The sequence below is a fragment of the Nycticebus coucang genome, chromosome 10, assembly GCF_027406575.1.
Source record: "Nycticebus coucang isolate mNycCou1 chromosome 10, mNycCou1.pri, whole genome shotgun sequence".
NCBI classification, from domain to species: Eukaryota; Metazoa; Chordata; class Mammalia; order Primates; family Lorisidae; genus Nycticebus; species Nycticebus coucang.
In genome coordinates this window covers 46,292,704-46,313,335 of record NC_069789.1, presented here as the reverse complement: position 1 = coordinate 46,313,335, position 20,632 = coordinate 46,292,704, and positions in this window count along the sequence as shown.

The window sequence follows — 20,632 nt, the reverse complement described above, 5'->3', positions numbered from 1 at the left end:
TCTTCTGATAGAGTTTTAGGACTGGTCACAGTTCTTCCATAAACTGGTTTCCTAATCTATAGTATTCACTTCCCATCTGTATTCACTTCCCATCTGTATTCCCATCTATAGCAGCTTATTTGCTATAATGAATAGCTTCCAAAATGTAGAATGGCTCTAGAACAACAGAAGATTTTTGTTGTCATCATTGTTGTTGTTTTAAAAATGTGTGCTCAAGTAAAAGTACTGGCCTCATCAACACAGCTGTGGTGGTGCCCTATTTCACACAGGTATTCAGAGACCTGGACTGACAAGCTCTGCCATCTTTAGCTCAGGGTTTTCAATGCCATGCTGGAATCATCTGAACTCCAGCTAATGGAACTGAGGAAATAATATGGATGAGCGCACATGAAATATGTTCCAGGTATGGGAGTTGAACATATCACTTCCACTCATATTTCACTGATTACAACTCAGTCCTGTGGCCACATGAAACTGCAAAGGAGGCTGGGAAATGCCGTCAAGCTGTGTGCCCAGAACAAGAAGACAACTTGGAACTTAGTGAGCAACTAGCACTGTATGTCACAATGACATCTCCTAAATATCTATCTGGAGGTTAACCAGATTTTTGATAAATAGCCTACAGCCACTTTATGCTTACTAGGTACCTGATAAACATCAAAGTTGCTAAACAAATTTTGTTATCCTTCTACCATGTCCATGCCTTGTGATTATTTATTTATATAACCACTTGCCTTCCTCTGGCATGAGCTTTTAAAAAAAGAACTTGCATCTACTGATCTTTATAGTTCTATGCCCTCGACCTAACACTCAAAAAGATTTAGTAGACAGAAGAGAGATTTTGAGTATAAAGCAACTCTGTAATAGTAATACACAGAAGCCAGTTAGGGGTGAAATGGAGTTCACGGAAGCCCTCATATGGAGCCGTGTTCATTAATCTCAGAAGAAGCAGATCTGAATTCTTCCCTAATAGATTCAACACTGGGGAAGTGGGATGAGAATGGAAGTGGGAAAAGGAGAAATCTTTTGCACTGCTGTGTTACCGTGTTGGAAAGAGTACTTTCCCCTTTTTAAACTTTTGCTTTATTAATTTTTCTTGGGTTATTGTGTCTTTGCCCTAGGAAACTGAGAGCTCTTATTTGAAGATTTTTTTATTTTTGTGGTGCACCCACCATGGGCTTGAGCATGATGTCCTAGAACAAAATATTCCCAGAAGAGATGTGAGTGAGGAGACAGGAACAAGGTCATTTTAAAAACTACTTTAAAAGTAAGAGGCCTCCAAGGCTTTTCCCAGAAGAGCTGAAAAGGAATAATCTAGGTTAAACCACTGACTCCCTGAATGCAGTTGCACGTACTCACTGCTCATTATTAAAACGTGGAATCATTGATTTTTCCCAGAGGTGAGGTGGGAAGGGGCCATTAAAAAGATGCTATTAGTGCTAATTATAACTTACCTTTCACCTTGTTAGCAGAGAAAGCTAAAATTTAAGATCCTTGACAGATAGGCAGTTTGACTATGCATTGTTTATTTTACTAGCCTATGATTGTTCAGTTTTAACTAGCAGAGAAAAGAATCAATTTGTTGAGGATAAAAAATCAAAAATGTAATGCAGTTGTTACAAGCTAGAGCAGACCAGCAGTTGATTTAGCCATCATCTGAAAAGGAACAACATCCTGGTAGCAGAACTCTGATCATTTTGTGAGAATGTCTTGATTCATCCTGGAAATCAGTGGTGAGTATGATGAATGGAGTGACTTCCCCTAAGCAGCCAACTGCAAAGAGGGGAGAGTAGACGAGGCCTGGTGGGTACAGTGCATGCAGAGACACAAATAAATTAAGCACTATATCTGGATCTTTTTCTTCCTTGACTGATGCAGAATAAGGTCTAAGTAAAAGATCAATAACTTAAGAACAGTGATAGATTAAGTTTGAAATCCCTATGTTTAGGATAAAAGCAGCTGACAGGATGAAGTACAATAATAGATCATCAGAATATGGATTTGGTAATTTTTGGTAATTTGACCTCATTAAGCCCTTTGCCAATTTCTACTTTTCTTTTGTTTTATTTCAACAGACGGGGTATACAAGTATTTTTTGTTACATGGATGAACTGTATGATGGTACCCACACCAGAATAGTGTATGTTGAACCCAATAGGTAGATTTCTATCCCTCATCTGCCTCCTACCCTTCCCTTTCTTAGTTTTCAACATCCACCACACCAACTTTATGACCATATATATCTCTCATTTAGTTCCCACTTACAAGTGATATCATATGCTTTTTAAAAAGAAACGAAATGAATAGTTTAATCTGTGAAATGGGTTTAACTATATCTCATATCTGTGCCACTTATATTAAAGAGTGCCAGCCCTTTACTAAGGGTTGAACATGGATTGTCACATTTACTCCCCACAACTCTATCACTCCCATTATCAGCAGATAAGGCACAGTAATCCATCCAAGTTCATGGTCCTAGAAAATAACTTTAAATGCAGGTAGCCTGATTCTCAAGCCAACACTTTACTGCCTCCACAGTAAAAATGGGAAAGATGTAGTCCTTGTAAGAATTTCCAAAGAACATGTGAAATTAACATTGGAGCAAAATACATCTTATTAGTGCTTTCAGAATCTTCAAAGAGGCAATAACCAAAAAATGTGAAATTTACTCTACCAGTGTCTTTCATATATGTTGAGAAGGCCCAGCCTCTGGAAATGATGGCATTCTTCTTAGAACATCATGAAATAGTGATGTTGCCAAGGTCATCATTTAAAGTAGGAAAAGATTTTGCTCTCAGAAAATGTCCTTGCATTCTGAACCTCTAAATATGACCAGTAATACATAAAATATTTGGGGAAATCACATTTTCAAGTTTTTGCTTTATTTATTGCCTATTACTCACTCCTTTTACTCTCTGCTAGCAAGTCTCAAAGTATTAAGAAAAATCAAGGATCAAATAAGTAATACTCTATATTAATTCATTTTTCTATAATTTTGAAAAAGAACATTATGTTTTATTTCCAGTCAATAAGCTTATTCAGTTCCTGGTACACACTGCTGTCTCCCAGAGAATCATCATGAACCACTGGATAGAGCAGAAATGTCCTAAAGCTTTTGAATTTGAGGATATCATATGGTACAAAAGGTTTTTTTACTGTTTATTTTAAAAATAATTTCATAACTAATGAATATTTATTGAAAATTTGGGGAAAATAAGTTTAAAGTACTTATATATACCACCAGTACCCAGACACGTTTTAATATTTTGGAAGAATTTATAGTCAACAAATATATGAAGTCTTCTAATTAAGTTGACAACTCATCTTGGAAAAGGTGCTACATGCCTCACTGCTGAATATGATGACTATGCTGTATTTCATAACCTTCGTATATCACAACTGTGTTCATGAGGTGGTGTCTTGATGAGTGGCATTCACTATTACTGTTGCATATTTTTGTGTGCCATGTGACTATAGCTCTGATGGCCATTCCAAGAAAAGAATTACAAAATTGTTTTGAAGGTGAAGGTGGACTAGGTGCTGGCATCAGTGCAGAGCTTCCCAGGGTACCTTGAAGGTAACTATAATGAGGTACACAGCACTTCCTCTAGGATGAGTTCATGAACTTAATTGTCATACCTCATATATCCCATTTATTCTTTGGACTTTTACAGATGAGATGCCCCTGAGTACAGATTAATAGAATATGAATCCATGTTGGGCTGTGCCACAAACACTTTGTGAACAGAAAAAAATAGTGCTCTTCTTGGTCTCAGTAGAGAAATTGGAGTAATCTATGTTGCCAACTAATTTCTAGGACTTTTGGTATGAATATATTTTTACATGACATTAGAGCCTGAGCTTTCTCAAAGATGAAATAATATAAATGTCGGTGTTATAACCACTGCCAGACAGCTCTTAGTGTAGGTGGAACAGATTTCTATACATATGAAGATTTCTATAGAAGAACCTAACCTCTTTGCAGGCACTAAAAAAGACAGAGAGCATGCTCAGGAAGAATAATGAACATTTTCCAGAGCTGAACTCCTTATCCCAAGTCAATAAGTCAATACACATATATTTAACACCCACTGTATAGTCATGACAACCATAAATTTAATTGGTGCTATTTAGGGGAGGGGAAGAAAAGGAAAAACAGGGAATCTGGTTCACTGCCTGACCACGTGTTCTAGGAGATTACATATCCTAATGTAAGGAACTGAAGATCAGCTCCATTGCTCCTCATCCCTTGAAGTCTTGGAACCACACACTTAAGAAAATAAAATATTTGTTGGAAGGATGCTATTCTTCCCTATAAACCCCCAAAGTAGAAGAGTCCAGGGCTAATAGTACATAGGATAACACATGGCAAGTGCAAGGATGTAATTTTTCAATTTTACTCATAGCATTACTGAATAAACATACCTGTTGCTTCTCTTCATGGTAACTTTTTAAACGGTACTTTTTAAATGGCTGGTAAGTGTTAAATTGCAACTAACCGATGAGCACTCACGAGCACCGAGGGAGGTAGACTCAGTGGAAATCAAGTATGGGGGAGAGCATAAGCAAAAACTTACCTAATGTGGACCATGAACATGACCTGGGTGACAGGCATGCTCACGACCATGACTCAAGCACTGTAAAAGCAATCCCTGTTAGCAAAAGTATTTGTACCCCAGTAATACTTTGAAATTATAAAATAATAGCTAAAAGACAATAATTTGAATGTTCCTAGCATAAAGAAAAAATGTTCCAATTACCCTGATTCAATTTTATGAATATATCAAATTATCATATGTACCCCTGCCCCTGAAATATGTACATCCATTATGTATCAATAAAAATAAATTTAACCTGAAAAATTAACAAAATCAAAATAAAAGGGATGGTAACAAAGGCTGGGAAGAACATGCTACATTGTGGCTTCCAACTCTATATAAGACTGTAAGGGGCCAGCTTCAGCCTACCGGTTCCTCCCGGACTCTCTCACTCGGTGCTATACCTTGGGGCAAGTTACTTCACATTGCCATATTATGGCAAAGTTAGTAGCAGCCAACAACCCTCAGAATCCTTGCAATCATCGCAGCTTACAACTCTTCTCCTGCAGGCTTGCCTTTAGAGACCGATCATCCCAGGCGGCTGTTGAGCTTTCTCGCGTGGGCAAGGCCTACTTGAGGCCTAGAGGAACTTCCTAAGCCTGAGTCAAGTTGGTGCTGTCCAGCACTTCCGCATAGGAGTGACTCAGCAAGACCCGACCTGAAACAGCCTCTGCCTGGATACAGGTTAGATTTTATTGGCTTGAAGCCTGTCACCTCATTAAGTACCCTCTCCTTCCTGCTTCCGCCCTTTGCCCGCTAGCCGAAGTGTATAAATATTGCAGCGTGTTACAATAAAGGTGAGATCCTGCTTCCACAGCCTCCCGGCTCCGTATGGTTTTCTTCAAGCTGCGACACTCGCCATCCCGCTCAGCCCCTGGGACCAGATCGGGCTGGCCCCATCTTCCCTCAACTGTGACTGCCGGAGGACCTGGCAGGAGGCTATGAGCCATAGATTCCAAGTATCTCATTTTCTTTTGTTGTTTCACCTTCAAGCACAATAGGGCTGGTAACAGAGCCCAGATTGCCAGCTTTGAGGGCTTGTTTCCTAGCATCACTCTTGGCAGCGGGTGTTCTATCTGGGCTAGTGAGGAAAATGGAGCTCATGTGGATTGGTCAGACTGAGAAGGCTCAGTGAAGAGGATTGGTTATATAGGTGTTTTAGGGGCTGAAAGAGAAAAAAGAAAAAGGGGTTACTTAAAAATTGTGATGCTACTTTTGCCTCTAAACTCGAAATTTCAAAGGGACTGATGTCCTGTTGCTGTAGTTAAAATTGCACAGCTGCTGCTGCATGAGGTTCAGGATGTACACTACTCAGAGAAGCTACACCCACAGCCTCCAACTACGCAGAGCACCTCAGCGTCAGAACAGCAGGAAAAGCAGCCCAGGCATTTGCTCGTCTTCCCATCTTCCTGATTTTGACAGCACTTCCCGCTGCAGGGCTCGATTAGAAGCTAGCTTGCAAAGGAGTCTTGGATACAGTTACACAGGCTTGTCAGTCCCCACATCATCTCTCGTCCTCAATTCAGTTGAAAACAGAGCTGTTCGACAAGAGAAAAATGAGCAATCAGAATTAGGTTCATATATGTTACTTCGTTTCTTTCATCACATCCATGATGGACCTGCATGTAAGCAATCCATGTAACCAAAAATATTTTTACCCCCATAATACTTTGAAATGGAAATAAAATTGCAAGACGAGAATCATTCCAATGTTTCTAGCATAAAGAAAAATGTTAAAAGTGACGAATATTCCAATTATCCTGATTTGATTTTATGAACTATCAAATTATCATGTGTGCCCCTAAAATATGTACATTCATTAGTTGTCAATTAAAAAAAATAAATTTATTTACCTATCTTCAGCTTTCTAAAAGTCCTCTACCTGGGGCAAGGCAGGAGAGAAGTTAAGGAAAGAGCTGACCAAGTTGTATGAAAACATAAGATACTTCGTGTATTTCAGGTAATGAAATTTCAATTTATGTGTATGCCTATAAATAGCTGGGGACCTCTTTATCAATAGCATCAGTGTAATGCCTTGGATAAGCATCTCTGGCCAGGAGTATTTCTTGGGTGTCCAATAAAATAATATTTTGTAACAAAGAAATAAAGCACAATGAGTGCTATAAATGAACTTCCATAAAGCATAAGCTCCTGCTTTAAATTCTGGTCACTAAAGATTACAATCAGGCTCCCTATAACCTGATGGATTTTGCCATCCACAATATCTAAGAAAATTCACATTTTTTGTGCCCAAAATGAATAATACTTTGAATGATCACATTATATAAATGTTCCTTTCTTTACAGACATAAAAATATGATTTCTGTTCTGTGCTTCACAAAATAAATAATTTTATAGTTTGATGGGAAATCAGAGGTCCCTGATTCAGAAATGCCAGAATTTGTAATCAGACTCTAGAGATGTAAAAAGTGTCTGGTGTACTATATTAAAAGCATGTTCTGTTCTGATCAGATGAGATCAAATGGGCACAAAATCTTCACTCAGGCATCAAATAGAGTTAAATTTATCAAAGATCCATGGAGAATTTGAAAAGCAACATTTTTAAAATTAAAAGAAACTCCAACATCCAAGGATATAAAAGCCTAATTCAAAGACTCTGTTTCTACCCTTCTCTTATTTTATGTTTCAACCCTTTTATAAGACCCTCTTACTTCAATCACAAATATTTATTAAGCACCTATTCTAAATCTGGCACAGTTCTAAATATTTGTACCACATCATTAAGCAAAACTGTTGAAGTTCCCTGAACTTTGCCCTTGTGGAATTTATATTCTAACAGAAAGAGAAGACAAATAATGCATAATAAGGAAACTGTGTGGTATATTTGAAGGTAGCAAGTAATGGGGGAAGGAGAAAAGTAAAGCAAGGTATGTTATTATGAAATACTTTTCCTGGCATACAACTCCTAAAGTCCTTAGAATATCCAAAGTGCTTTTTGAACATTAATGCTGGCTGATAACTTTGGGAAGGGGCTGGTCACCAAAGGCATGATTAGAGTGTTGGGACTCTCAACCTTCAGGGAGGCCATAGGAGATCGAAAGTTAAGTGGATCACCAACAGCCTGTGATTTAATCAAACATTTCTATGTAATGTAGCTCCCTTAAAAATCCAAAAGGAGAGCTTCTCGATAGCTGAATGGTAGAGGTTGCTGGTATCACACCAGAGAGGGCATGGTAGCTCTGCACCCCTCACCCATACTTTGCCCTGTGCATCTCTTTATCTGTATCTTTTGTTATATCTTTTATAACAAGTAGAAGTGTTTTGCTGAGTTCTCTGAGGAGTCCTTCCAGCAAATTAATGGTAACCAAAGAGGGGATTGAATCTGGTGAGTGAGAAGTTCTGAAGGCCCAGATTTGTGATTGGTGTCTGGGGAGTGTGGGGGGCGGGCAGTTATGGGGACTGAGCTCTCAACCTGTGGAATCTGATGCTATCTCCAGGTAGATAGTATTTAAATTTAATTGAGGGACCCTCAGCTGGTATCTGCTTCAGAACTGCTTGCTTGCTTGATGATGGGGGAGAAACTCCCAACACACATGTAGTAACAAGCCTTCTTCAATATTGATGATTGTGGTGGTGTGACAGCAGAGGAAAAGCCTGAGTCAAAAGTAGTCTCAAGAGAATTTTTTTTTTTTGGCAGTTTTGGGCCCGGGCTGGGTTTGGACCCGCCACCTCTGGCATATGGGGCCAGCACCCCACCCCTTTAAGCCACAGGCACCACCCCAAGAGAAATTTTAAAATATTTTAGTCAAATAAAAATACAGGTTCAGCACCCATAGCTCAGTGGTTACAGAGCCAGCCACAAGGGTGACATAGTGATACTTTGTCTCAAAAAATAATAATAATAATTAAAATACAGTTTACAAAAATTTGGAGGAGGCAATAAAGGCAGTCCTTAGAGGGAAAATAATAGCATAAGATACGTAAGTCAGGGGGCAGGGAAGAAGTAATATCATTCCTCTTAGTTTCAGTCTAAGAAAACTAGAAAAAGAAGAATTTAATCTTGAAGTAGCAGAAGAAAAAAATTAGAGCAGAAATCAATGAAATTAAAAACAGGAGAACAATACAGGAAAATCAATAAAACCAAAAGTTGGTTCATTGAAAAAAATCAGTAAAAATGATAAACCTCCATCCATTCTATGAGCAAAGAGAAAAGAAGAGACACACAATGCCAATATCAGAAACAAAAGAAGGGTCACCACTACTTATTCCACGGACATTAAAAAGATAATGAAAGAATACTACAGACAATGTTATGCCCATAAATGTGATGACTTAGATGAGACGAAATGGACCAATTCCTTAAAAGATACAAATTACCAAAACTCATACAAGGTGAACTAGATCATCTGAATGCCTGTATCTAATAAATAAATTGAATCAGTAATTATTATCTAAAAAAAAAAAAAGGATCATACCTTCACAGATAAATCCTGCAAAACATTTATAGAAGAAACATCACTAACTCTCTACAATCTCTTCCAGAAAATAGAAGCAATGGGAATATTTCCTAACTCATTCTAATGAAAGGAATTAGAAGGCTTTAGGCAGGAACTGGGAATCCAGCCTGGAGGAGAAGGGGGAAGGACTCCTTTAGGGAGACCTGTGTAGCCATTGGTCACTGGTTCTATCTATCGCTCTGTCACTTCTGCTTGTTTGTGGTCCCCAAATTCATTGTTGGATTCCTGAGACCAAGAACCCAACCCGGCCAGGAGGGAAAAACTCTGGTATCACCATTGTGACTTAATTTGGCCCTTGTCTAAAGAGATTTTAAAATTGAAAATAAAGATTTCGGGGCGGCGCCTGTGGCTCAGTCGGTAGGGCGTCGGCCCCATATACCGAGGGTGGTGGGTTCAAACCCGGCCCCGGCTGAACTGCAATCAAAAAAATAGCTGGGTGTTGTGGCGGGCACCTGTAGTCCCAGCTACTTGGGAGGCTGAGGCAAGAGAATCGCTTAAGCCCAGGAGTTGGAGGTTGCTGTGAGCCGTGTGACGCCACGGCACTCCACCGAGGGCCATAGAGTGAGACTCTGTCTCTACAAAAAAAAAAAAAAAGAAAGAAAATAAAGATTTCATTTCTACAATGTGAATATCAGTGGTACCTAAATGCCTTTGCACCCAGGTGACAAAACCGACTCTGAGCAAAAGGTCCATCTTTGAGCTAAAGATTAGGAAAATATGAAGAATCTTAGGCAACAAAGCTGATGAAACTGTTTTCTTGACTTTTTGTTTAAAAGGGTTTGAAAATCCTTGGTGCACTCTTCATAATGTTAGAACTATCTAGCCTTCATTAGAGCAAAGCCCAAATCTAACATCAGCTTAAATAAACTGGCCGGGCTTTGACCTTCAGCCCCTTTATTAGTCCCACCCTTCTTCCTTGACCTCAATGTTCTAGGAACTTCCTGTATGTGGTCTGGCCCACTCCCTCTCCCCCATCTACCTTCCCCTTGGCTTTCTCAGTCCTGGTTCTTCTCTCTCTGCCTACGTCTGCTGCCACCCACAGTCCTGGAACAGGTTCATCATCCAAATGTGCTGCCTGCCCCATATCAAACATCCAGATATCTGGAGATCACATAATAGACTAAATTTTTCATTTTCCTTCAAGAGTTTGCCTATGATTCAGACAGAGCCTTTGTATTTTTGGGTTCAGCTCTGGGAATTGTCAAATTACCTGTAAAGAGGACTAAAACAGACCCAAGGGTGAGGGAATCCAGTAAGATTAAAGGGATCACCCTAAGCTTACCTTTGCAGGCAGTTTTACCCAGATAAGAAACATCTGCAAAATCTATATCAGCGTTCTAAGATGAAAACGCCTTTTGTTTAGAAACCCAGCCTGTGAGGGGGTGAGGTCAGGGAACAGTTGGGAAATTGTTGCTCCTCTGTAATATGCTAAGAACTTCCATCTCAGAGAGGGGTAGGAGGATAAACTTCCTCTTTAAAAGCCATTAACTATATCCCTGGAAAAAGCAGAAACTTAGTCTAAATGAGACCATATAATAGAAAATTTCATATTCTTTGATGAGGGGAAAATACTGATCCTGAATATATGTAGTAGACCAGGTCATTTCCATTTGACTTTTCCAAAGATGATGCCCCACCATAGTTTGAAATGACACTTTACAACAATCTAATCTGGAAATTACAAGTAAAATATCATTCACAAATTAAAAACAAATAATCCTAAAAAATGTATGTAGGCGTTAGGATGTAAGAACTCTTGAATGCCAGGTTAAATCAATTCCTTGGAATTTGTTATATTCCACAGTTTTGAAATGAGCAAAAATAATTATCCCTAATTTCTTTCCAAACATCAATTAACCCACAAGTCTAAAAATACACAAACTAGCAAACAAAAACCCATGAAATACTAAACAATTCATGATACTAAACTTATAAGGGCTTAACTAGCTGGAAATTGAAGGAATTTTAGCTATTTACAATCTCTGTAAGGTTGGTTGGGTTTTTTTGTTGTTGTTGTTTGTTTTTTTGCAGTTTTTGGCCAGGGCTGGGTTTGAACCTGCCACCTCTGGCATATGGGGCCATCGCCCTACCCCTTTGAGCCACAGGCACCGCCCATGAATATGCTTCACTTAATATACTCTATTATTCATCATTACAAAGCCCAACTTCTAGGTTTAACTCTCTACTCAGCATCTTCAGTTGAATACCTAATGGTGATCTCAGAATTGATGTACACTAAAACTCACCCCCTGATCTTCCTTCTGCTCTTCAATTTCAGCTTAGGGCAACTATAGCCTTTTAACTGCTCAGAGAAAAAAACCTTGGAGGTGCTGGTGACTCTTCTCTTTCTCACCTTCTGTCCAATCATGAAGGTGTAGCTCCTTTGAATCTGCCCTTAAATATATCAGAATCTTACCACCTCTTATCAGCTCCTCTGCTAACACCAGAATCCAAGCCGTCCTAATCTCTCAGCAATTGTGGCAATAGTCTTCTGACTATCCTTTCTACTTCTGCCCTGTTCTTCCCCTTATGAAAACATATTGTCAACAGAGCAGCCAAACTGATCCTGTTGGGTCCGACAATGTCTCCTGTTCAATACCTTTAAATGGCTTCTCATTACACCTAGAATTAAGACTGAAGTCCAATGTTAGGTCACAAGGCCCCACAAAATCGGGACTCAAGGTACCTCTCTGATTTCATTGCTTTTACCTCTCCCACTTATTCACGGAGTTCCTCAAATATGTCGAGCAGGCTTCTGCTACAGAGACTTTGCATTTTTTCTTACCTCTACCAGCTAAGCTCCTCCACCTGCCTTATCCTGCTCTTCAAGTTTTTTCTCTAAAGTCATCCTCCCAGGAAGGCCTCCCCTGAACACTTTAAGCAAAATCGTATATATCCCAACATCCAGGTCTCTGTAGCTCCCTTTATAGTTGTGTTTTCTCTATAGTACTTATCACCACATGACAAACTTTATACATGTGTAAGTGTGCTTGTGTATTTGTTTACTGTCTGCCTCCCCCTACTAGAATGCAAACTACATGAGAACAGGGATTTTCCACTGTCTGGGTCACTGACATATCTCTCGGACCTGGCACCCAGGAGGTTCTCAGTAACTATTTTTGCATAAACAAATTAATATGTTAATGAATTTGTTACATTGAATCTGGTGTTTTTTTTTATCACGGTTTTATATTTTATTCTGGGTCATACCAGCTGACCTTTCATTTCATTTTGCTGTCCTACCAGATATGCCTCAAGATCTTCTATCTCTGCCTCAAGCTCTTGCTTTTTTAGAGTGGACTTTTTTCATTTTTTGTTTGTTTCAAATTCACAATGGCATATTTGGTTGAATTTTTCTTCCTGGTGTTTTAGAGTGAAGGGTAGGGGGTAGGTAATTAGCATATTGTGGCTGGAAGATTATTTCTGCTCCAAGAAAAAAAAGTGTGCTCTGAAAGTTTCTTCTCTCTTGAAAGTCAGCCACAGGCAGCGCCTGTGGCTCAGTGAGTAGGGCACCAGCCCCATATACTGATGGTGGTGGGTTCAAACTCAGCCCTGGCCAAACTGCAACCACAAAATAGTCGGGCATTGTGGCGGACACCTGTAGTCCAAGCTACTTGGGAAGCTGAGGCAAGAGAATCACTTAAACCCAAGAGTTGGAGGTAGCTGTGATGCCACGGCACTCTACTGAGGGTGATAAAGTGGAACTCTGTCTCTAAGAAAAAAAAAGTCAGCCACAACTTGGCACCCACTTCTCTCTTCACTTCTTCCTGTTGTTTCCTATAGAAAGTGGTATTCACAAATGCCAATGACACAATTAATTATTTGCATGGCCAACTTTTCTGAACAAAATAACAGTACCATGTTCTCAGCTAGTGAGCCCAGCTCATGCAGGGACAAAGACATCTGATCTTCTGGGTCCCTGTGACACACAGCTCAGATGCAGAGACAAGTACACACCATGACACCAAGGCAAATTGATGGTCAGTCACTAAGGCACAGCTGACAAAGGAATATCATTTTAGAGTTGAGTTGTGTTAATTGCATTTTCCTATAGGCATTTGAGAAGAGATAAATGTAAAGTAATCTTCATAACAGAAGTATGGGAAATAAATGAACAATTCATGTACCAAAAAAAAAAATAAATTTCTCCCTTTATTACTGAGAAAAATTGTATGTGCATTGCACTAAATATTTATGCTTATTTTCCCAATGAATATTCTGATGAAATAGATTTGCCAGTATCTTAATATGTTACACAAATTCTCAAGTTATTCATTAACTGAGAGCATTTTTATCTATGCTGATAGATAATGCTAAATGTCTTTCATTACAAAGGGAAATTAATAGTACAAAGCTAGTCCTTTAGGCATAGCTAACACAAAATGTCAGAAAGTATAGCATGCTTAGGTTTTATTTTGTTTGGTTTTAAATACAGTAGATATGCAGAAAAGTGTACAGATTTTAGTTCTACAGCTCGAACTACCTCACAAATCAAGGTGTCAAATATTAACCAGCATCCCAGGACAGGAATCTCCTTTGTGCTGCATCCCACTACTCGCCACTTCAGTGGTTACTGCCTATTTAACTTCTATCACCAAAAATTCGTTTTGACTGTCTTTGAACTTTAAATAAATGGAATCCTACCAAGTGTGTGTCCCTGTGCTCCTATGTATCTGGTTTCTTTCACTCATAGTGTTTCTGTAAGATTTCTCCAGGCCATCACAGTAATTTTCACTGTTGCTTAGATCCCCTTCTGGAACGTATCCCAGTTTAATGATCATTCCATTGATGTGCATTTGAATCCCCAGAAGCTACAACAAAAAACACTGCTCTGAATGTTCCAGTATGTGTAATATGTATGTATGTGTGTATATAGATGTGTGTGTGTGATGGAGTGTATAGTATAAGCATTTATCTTTGAAATAAACCTAAGAGTGGATTCACTGAGTCAAAAATTATATGTATTGTCAATTTTGCAAAATGATTATACAAATCTGAATCCCTATCATCAATAAACAAAAGTTCCAGTTCTACATCCTCACTAACTCTTGGCATCGTACATTTTTTAATTATTGCCATTCTGGTATATGTGCAGTAGTATCTCATCAAGTTTTAACTTCCATTTTCCTGTTGACTATAAAGTTGAGCATTTTTTTAATGTTTATTTGTCATTTAGACATACTCCTTTGAGAAGTTCTGTTTCAGATTGTCCCTGTGTAATAATTAGATGGCTCTACCTTTTTCTTGTTGATTTGTTAGACTTCATCAAGTAATCTGGGTAAGTCCTTTATTAGATCTAATATATTGTAAATATTTTCTTCCCTGTGTATTGTCTTTCATTTTAATGAAGAGGAATTCTTAAGTCTAATAAAATTAAATTTATTAAACTTTTCTTTCATAGTTTTGCTGTTTGTTTTCTGCTTATCGAACCTTTGTTTAATAAATCTTCGCCCATTGATCATAAAGATATTCCCTCTCCCAAAAGGTTCCTCAAAAATCTAAAAATGAAACTACCATATGATCCAGCCATCCTACTGATAGTATATATCCAAAAGAAAGGAAATCAATACAGTGAAGAGATGTCTGCATTCCCATGTTTATTGTAGCACTATTCACATTCACAATAGCTAAGACTGGAATAAACCTACATGTTCTTCAGTATATTAATGGATAAAAAAAACGTGGCACAGAAAATGCTATCATGCACAACACCATGAATAGAGCTGGAGAACATTTTATTAAATGAAATAAGACAGGCACAGAAAGACAAATTTTGCATGTTCTCAGTTATACATGGAAGCTAAAATATTTTTTTCAGTGTAGATTCATGGAGATAGAATAGAACACAATGATGGTTACCAGAGGTGGGAAAGAGCAACAGGAAGAGGGTGACACAGTAGGGATGGTTAATGGGTACAAAAATCCAGTCAGACAGAATGAATAAAATCTAGTATTAAGTGGCACAATAGGGTGACTATAGTTAACAATAGTTTATTGTATATTTTTAAATAATTAAAAGGCTAGAATTGGAATGTTCCTAATACAAATAAATCCCTGAGATGATGGATACTCCTATTACCCCAGTCTAATCATTACATATTGTATATCAAAATTATCACATACACCCCATGAGTATATGCAACTATTATGTATCCATAATAATTGAAATAAAAGTTTGAAGAATGATATTTCTTCTTTCATATTATCTTCTAAAAGTTATATTGGTTTTTTTCTTTCAACTCTACCTGAATTTGATATTTGTGGTTGGTTTGCAGTAGGAATCAATGTTTTCTTTTTTGTTGTTGTTGTTGTCTCCCACAAGAATATCTGGTGGATCCAGCAATGTTTAGCGATGAGACCATCATCTGTCACAGTAATATTTTGTCTCTGATCAGGTGACCAAATATGTGTGGATCTGTTTCCTAATTACTCATTCTGTTTCATTGGCCTATTGGTCCATCCAACCTAGTGCCAGTTTCATACTCTTGAGTATTATATCTTTTAATAAGACTTGATATCTTCTAGCTTAAGTACTCCAATGTTTTTCAAGGTTACCTGCCCTATTCTCAGTTTTTTAATCTTTGATATAAAAGCAAAATCAGTTTTATATATATACTTTATTATTATTTTTTTTTAGACTGGGTCTCACTTTGTTGTTCTGGTAGAGTGCCTTGGCATCCTAGCTCACAGAAACCTCAAGCAAGCCCTCTTTGGCTCAAGTGATCCCTTTTGCCTCAGCATCCCAAGCAGCTGGACTATAGGTGCCTGCCACAACACCCAGCTATTTTCAGACACAAGTTCTCACTCTTGCTTAGGCTGGTCTCAAACTCCTGAGCTCAGATGATCCACCTACCTCAGCTGCCAGAATGCTAGGATTACAGGTATGAATCCTAGCATTTGGCCTAGAATCAGTTTTATATTGCCTCTAAAAAAATAACTGAAATTTTAGCTAGGATTTCATTAAATCTATAGATCTATACAGTGACAAATTACATTATTGTAAGATTTAATGTTATTCATGAACACAGTATATTACTCCATGTATGTAAGACTTTAATTTCTCTCAGTAATCTTTTCAGCTCTTTGATCTTTTGTAGGTCTTTAGTTAGATTTATTCCTAAGTATTTGTCAAGTAGGATTTTCATATTGGAAGTTAATTTTTGTATTAAGTCATAAAATATCTTAATGAGTTACTAATGTATAGAAATACTATTGATTTGAGGGAATTGATTTTATATCACTGATGTTTCTGAAGTCGTTAATTAATTCCATAGCTTTCTATGGGTTCTGCAGACATAATCATGACAGATGAAAATTACAATAGTTACGATAGTTTCATTTCTCTTTGATGTTACCTTTGATTTCCTTTTCTTACTTTATTTAACTCTTCTATTACAATGTTGAATAGGAGTTGTACACATATTAGATATTTAATTTACCCTAAATCAGTCAATGTATCATCATTAAATATGAAGTTGATGTAGATGTTTGGTAGATCCTTTATAAGATTGAAAATATTTTGTTGTTAATTTTCTAAGAATTGTATTTAGAATTAATAAGTAACAAATTTGATAAAATGTTTTCATGCATCTATTGAGATAACCATACATTTTATTTTATTTATTTTCTTAATGTTGTATAGATTGAGAGCATAGACTGATTTTCACCTTGAATTTGTGGAATAAACCACCTGAATAATGATATATTAACTTTCTTTTTTTTTTTTTTTTTATTGTTGGGGATTCATTGAGGGTACAATAAGCCAGGTTACACTGATTGCAATTGTTAGGAAAAGTCCCTCTTGCAATCATGTCTTGCCCCCATAAAGTGTGACACACACCAAGGCCCCGCACACCTCCCTCCTTCCCTCTTTCTGTCCCCCCCCCATAACCATAATTGTCATTAATTGTCCTCATATCAAAATTGAGTACATAGGATTCATGCTTCTCCATTCTTGTGATACTTTACTAAGAATAATGTCTTCCACGTCCATCCAGGTTAATACGAAGGATGTAAAGTCTCCATTTTTTTAATGGCTGAATAGTATTCCATGGTATACATATACCACAGCTTGTTAATCCATTCCTGGGTTGGTGGGCATTTAGGCTGTTTCCATATTTTGGCGATTGTAAATTGAGCTGCAATAAACAGTCTAGTACAAGTGTCCTTATGATAAAAGGATTTCTTTCCTTCTGGGTAGATGCCCAGTAATGGGATTGCAGGATCAAATGGGAGGTCTAGCTTGAGTGCCTTGAGGTTTCTCCATACTTCCTTCCAGAAAGGTTGTACTAGTTTGCAGTCCCACCAGCAGTGTAAAAGTGTTCCCTTCTCTCCACATCCACGCCAGCATCTGCAGTTTTGAGATTTTGTGATGTGGGCCATTCTCACTGGGGTTAGATGATATCTCAGGGTTGTTTTGACTTGCATTTCTCTGATATATAGAGATGATGAACATTTTTTCATGTGTTTGTTAGCCATTCGTCTGTCGTCTTTAGAGAAAGTTCTATTCATGTCTCTTGCCCATTGATATATGGGATTGTTGGCTTTTTTCATGTGGATTAATTTGAGTTCTCTCTAGATCCTAGTTATCAAGCTTTTGTCTGATTGAAAATATGCAAATATCCTTTCCCATTGTGTAGGTTGTCTCTTTGCTTTGGTTATTGTGTCCTTAGCTGTACAGAAGCTTTTCAGTTTAATGAAGTCCCATTTGTTTATTTTTGTTGTTGTTGCAATTGCCATGGCAGTCTTCTTCATGAAGTCTTTCCCCAGGCCAATATCTTCCAGTGGTTTTCCTATCCTTTAATGGAGGATTTTTATTGTTTCATGCCTTAAGTTTAAGTCCTTTATCCATCTTGAATCAATTTTTGTGAGTGGGGAAAGGTGTGGGTCCAGTTTCAGTCTTTTACATGTAGACATCCAGTTCTCCCAACACCATTTATTGAATAGGGAGTCTTTCCCCCAAGGTATGTTCTTGTTTGGTTTATCAAAGATTAGGTGGTTGTAAGATGTTAGTTTCATTTCTTGGTTTTCAATTCGATTCCAAGTGTCTATGTCTCTGTTTTTGTGCCAGTACCATGCTGTCTTGAGCACTATGGCTTTGTAGTACAGACTAAAATCTGGTATGCTGATGCCCCCAGCTTTATTTTTGTTACAGAGAACTGCCTTAGCTCTACGGGGTTTTTTCCGGTTCCATACAAAATGCAGAATCATTTTTTCCAATTCTTGAAAGTACGATGTTGGTATTTTGATAGGAATGGCATTGAATAGGTAAATTGCTTTGGGAAGTATAGACATTTTAATAATGTTGATTCTTCCCATCCATGAGTATGGTATGTTCTTCCATTTGTTAATATCCTCTGCTATTTCCTTTCTGAGGATTTCATAGTTTTCTTTATAGAGGTCCTTCACCTCCTTTGTTAGGTATATTCCCAGGTATTTCATTTTCTTTGAGACTATGGTGAAGGGAGTTGTGTCCTTAATTAGCTTCTCATCTTGACTGTTATTGGTGTACACAAAGGCTACTGACTTGTGGACATTGATTTTATATCCTGAAACATTACTGTATTTTTTGATGACCTCTAGGAGTCTTGTGGTTGAGTCTTTGGGGTTCTCTAAGTATAAGATCATGTCGTCAGCAAAGAGGGAGAGTTTGACCTCCTCTGCTCCCATTTGGATTCCCTTTATTTCCTTGTCTTGCCCAATTGTATTGGCTAGAACTTCCAGCACTATGTTGAATAGTAAAGGTGACAAAGGACAATCTTGTCTGGTTCCAGTTCTAAGAGGAAAAGCTTTCAGTTTTACTCCATTCAGTAAAATATTGGCTGTGGGTTTGTCAGAGATAGCTTCAATCAGTTTTAGAAATGTGCCACCTATGCCTATACTCTTCAGTGTTCTATTTAGAAAAGGATGCTGGATTTTATCAAATGCTTTTTCTGCATTTATTGAGAGGATCATCTGATCTTTATTTTTGCCTCTGTTAATATGGTGGATAACGTTTATAGACTTGTGTATGTTAAACCAGCCTTGCATCCCTGGGATGAAGCCAACTTGATCATGATGAATGACTTTTTGATGATAAGCTCTAATCCTATTGGCTAGGATTTTGTTGAGAATTTTTGCGTCTATGTTCATGAGTGAGATTGGTCTGAAATTCTCCTTTTTGCTTGGGTCTTTTCCTGGTTTTGGTATCAGGGTGATGTTTGCTTCATAGAATGTGTTGGGGAAGATTCCTTCTTCCTCAATTTTTTGGAATAATTTCTGCAGTGCAGGAATAAGCTCTTCCTTGAAGGTTTGATAGAATTCTGGAGTGAAGCCATCTGGACCAGGGCATTTTTTGGTTGGAAGATTTTTTATTGTTTCTTTGACCTCAGTGCTTGAAATTGGTCTGTTCAGGAGCTCTATTTCTTCCTGGCTGAGTCTAGGGAGAGGGTGTGATTCCAAATATTGATCCATTTCTTTCACATTGTCAAATTTCTGGGCATAGAGTTTCTGGTAGTATTCAGAGATGATCTCTTGTATCTCTGTGGGATCAGTTGTTATTTCCCCTTTATCTTTCTGATTGAGGTTACTAGAGATTTTACTTTTCTATTCCTCGTTAGTCTGGCCAATGGTTTATCTATTTTATTTATTTTTTCAAAAAATCAACTCCTTGTTTCATTAATTTTCTGAATGATTCTTTTGTTTTCAATTTCATTGATCTCTGATTTGATTTTGGATATTTCTTTTCTTCTACTGAGTTTAGGCTTAGATTGTTCTTCTTTTCCCAATTCCATAAGATCTCTTGTGAGATTGTTGATGTGCTCTCTTTCTGTTTTTCAAATGTAGGCATCTAAAGTGATGAATTTTCCTCTCAAAACTGCTTTTGCAGTATCCCACAGGTTTTGGTCGCTTGTGTCTTCATTGTTGTTATGCTCAAGGAAGTTAATGATTTCCTGTTTTATTTCTTCCTTCACCCATCTGTTATTCAATAGAAGATTGTTTAGTTTCCATGCCTTTGGGTGGCGTTGAGCATTTTTGTTAGAGTTGAGTTCCACCTTTATTGCCTTCTGGTCTGAGAAGATACAAGGTAAAATTTCAATTCTTTTGATTCTGTTGATATTTGTTTTGTGTCCCAGGATATGATCAATTTTGGAGAATGTTCCATGGGGTGATGATAAGAACGTATATTCTTTATCTTTGGGATGGAGTGTTCTGTATGCATCTATCAAGCACAGTTGTTGTAGGGTCTCATTTAAGTCTCTTATATCCTTGTTTAATTTCTGTTTAGAGGATCTGTCCAGCTCTGTAAGAGGAGTGTTAAGGTCCCCTGTTATGATGGTATTATCAGATATCATATTGCTCAGACTGAGTAAGGTCTGTTTCAAGAATCTGGGAGCATTTAAATTGGGTGCATAGATATTTAGAATTGAAATGTCTTCTTGTTGTATTTTTCCCTTGACCAATATAAAGTGACCATCCTTGTCTTTTTTGACTTTAGTTGCTTTAAAACACATGTATCTGAAAATAAGATTGCAACTCCTCTTTTCTTCTGAATTCCATTTGCCTGAAAAATTGTCT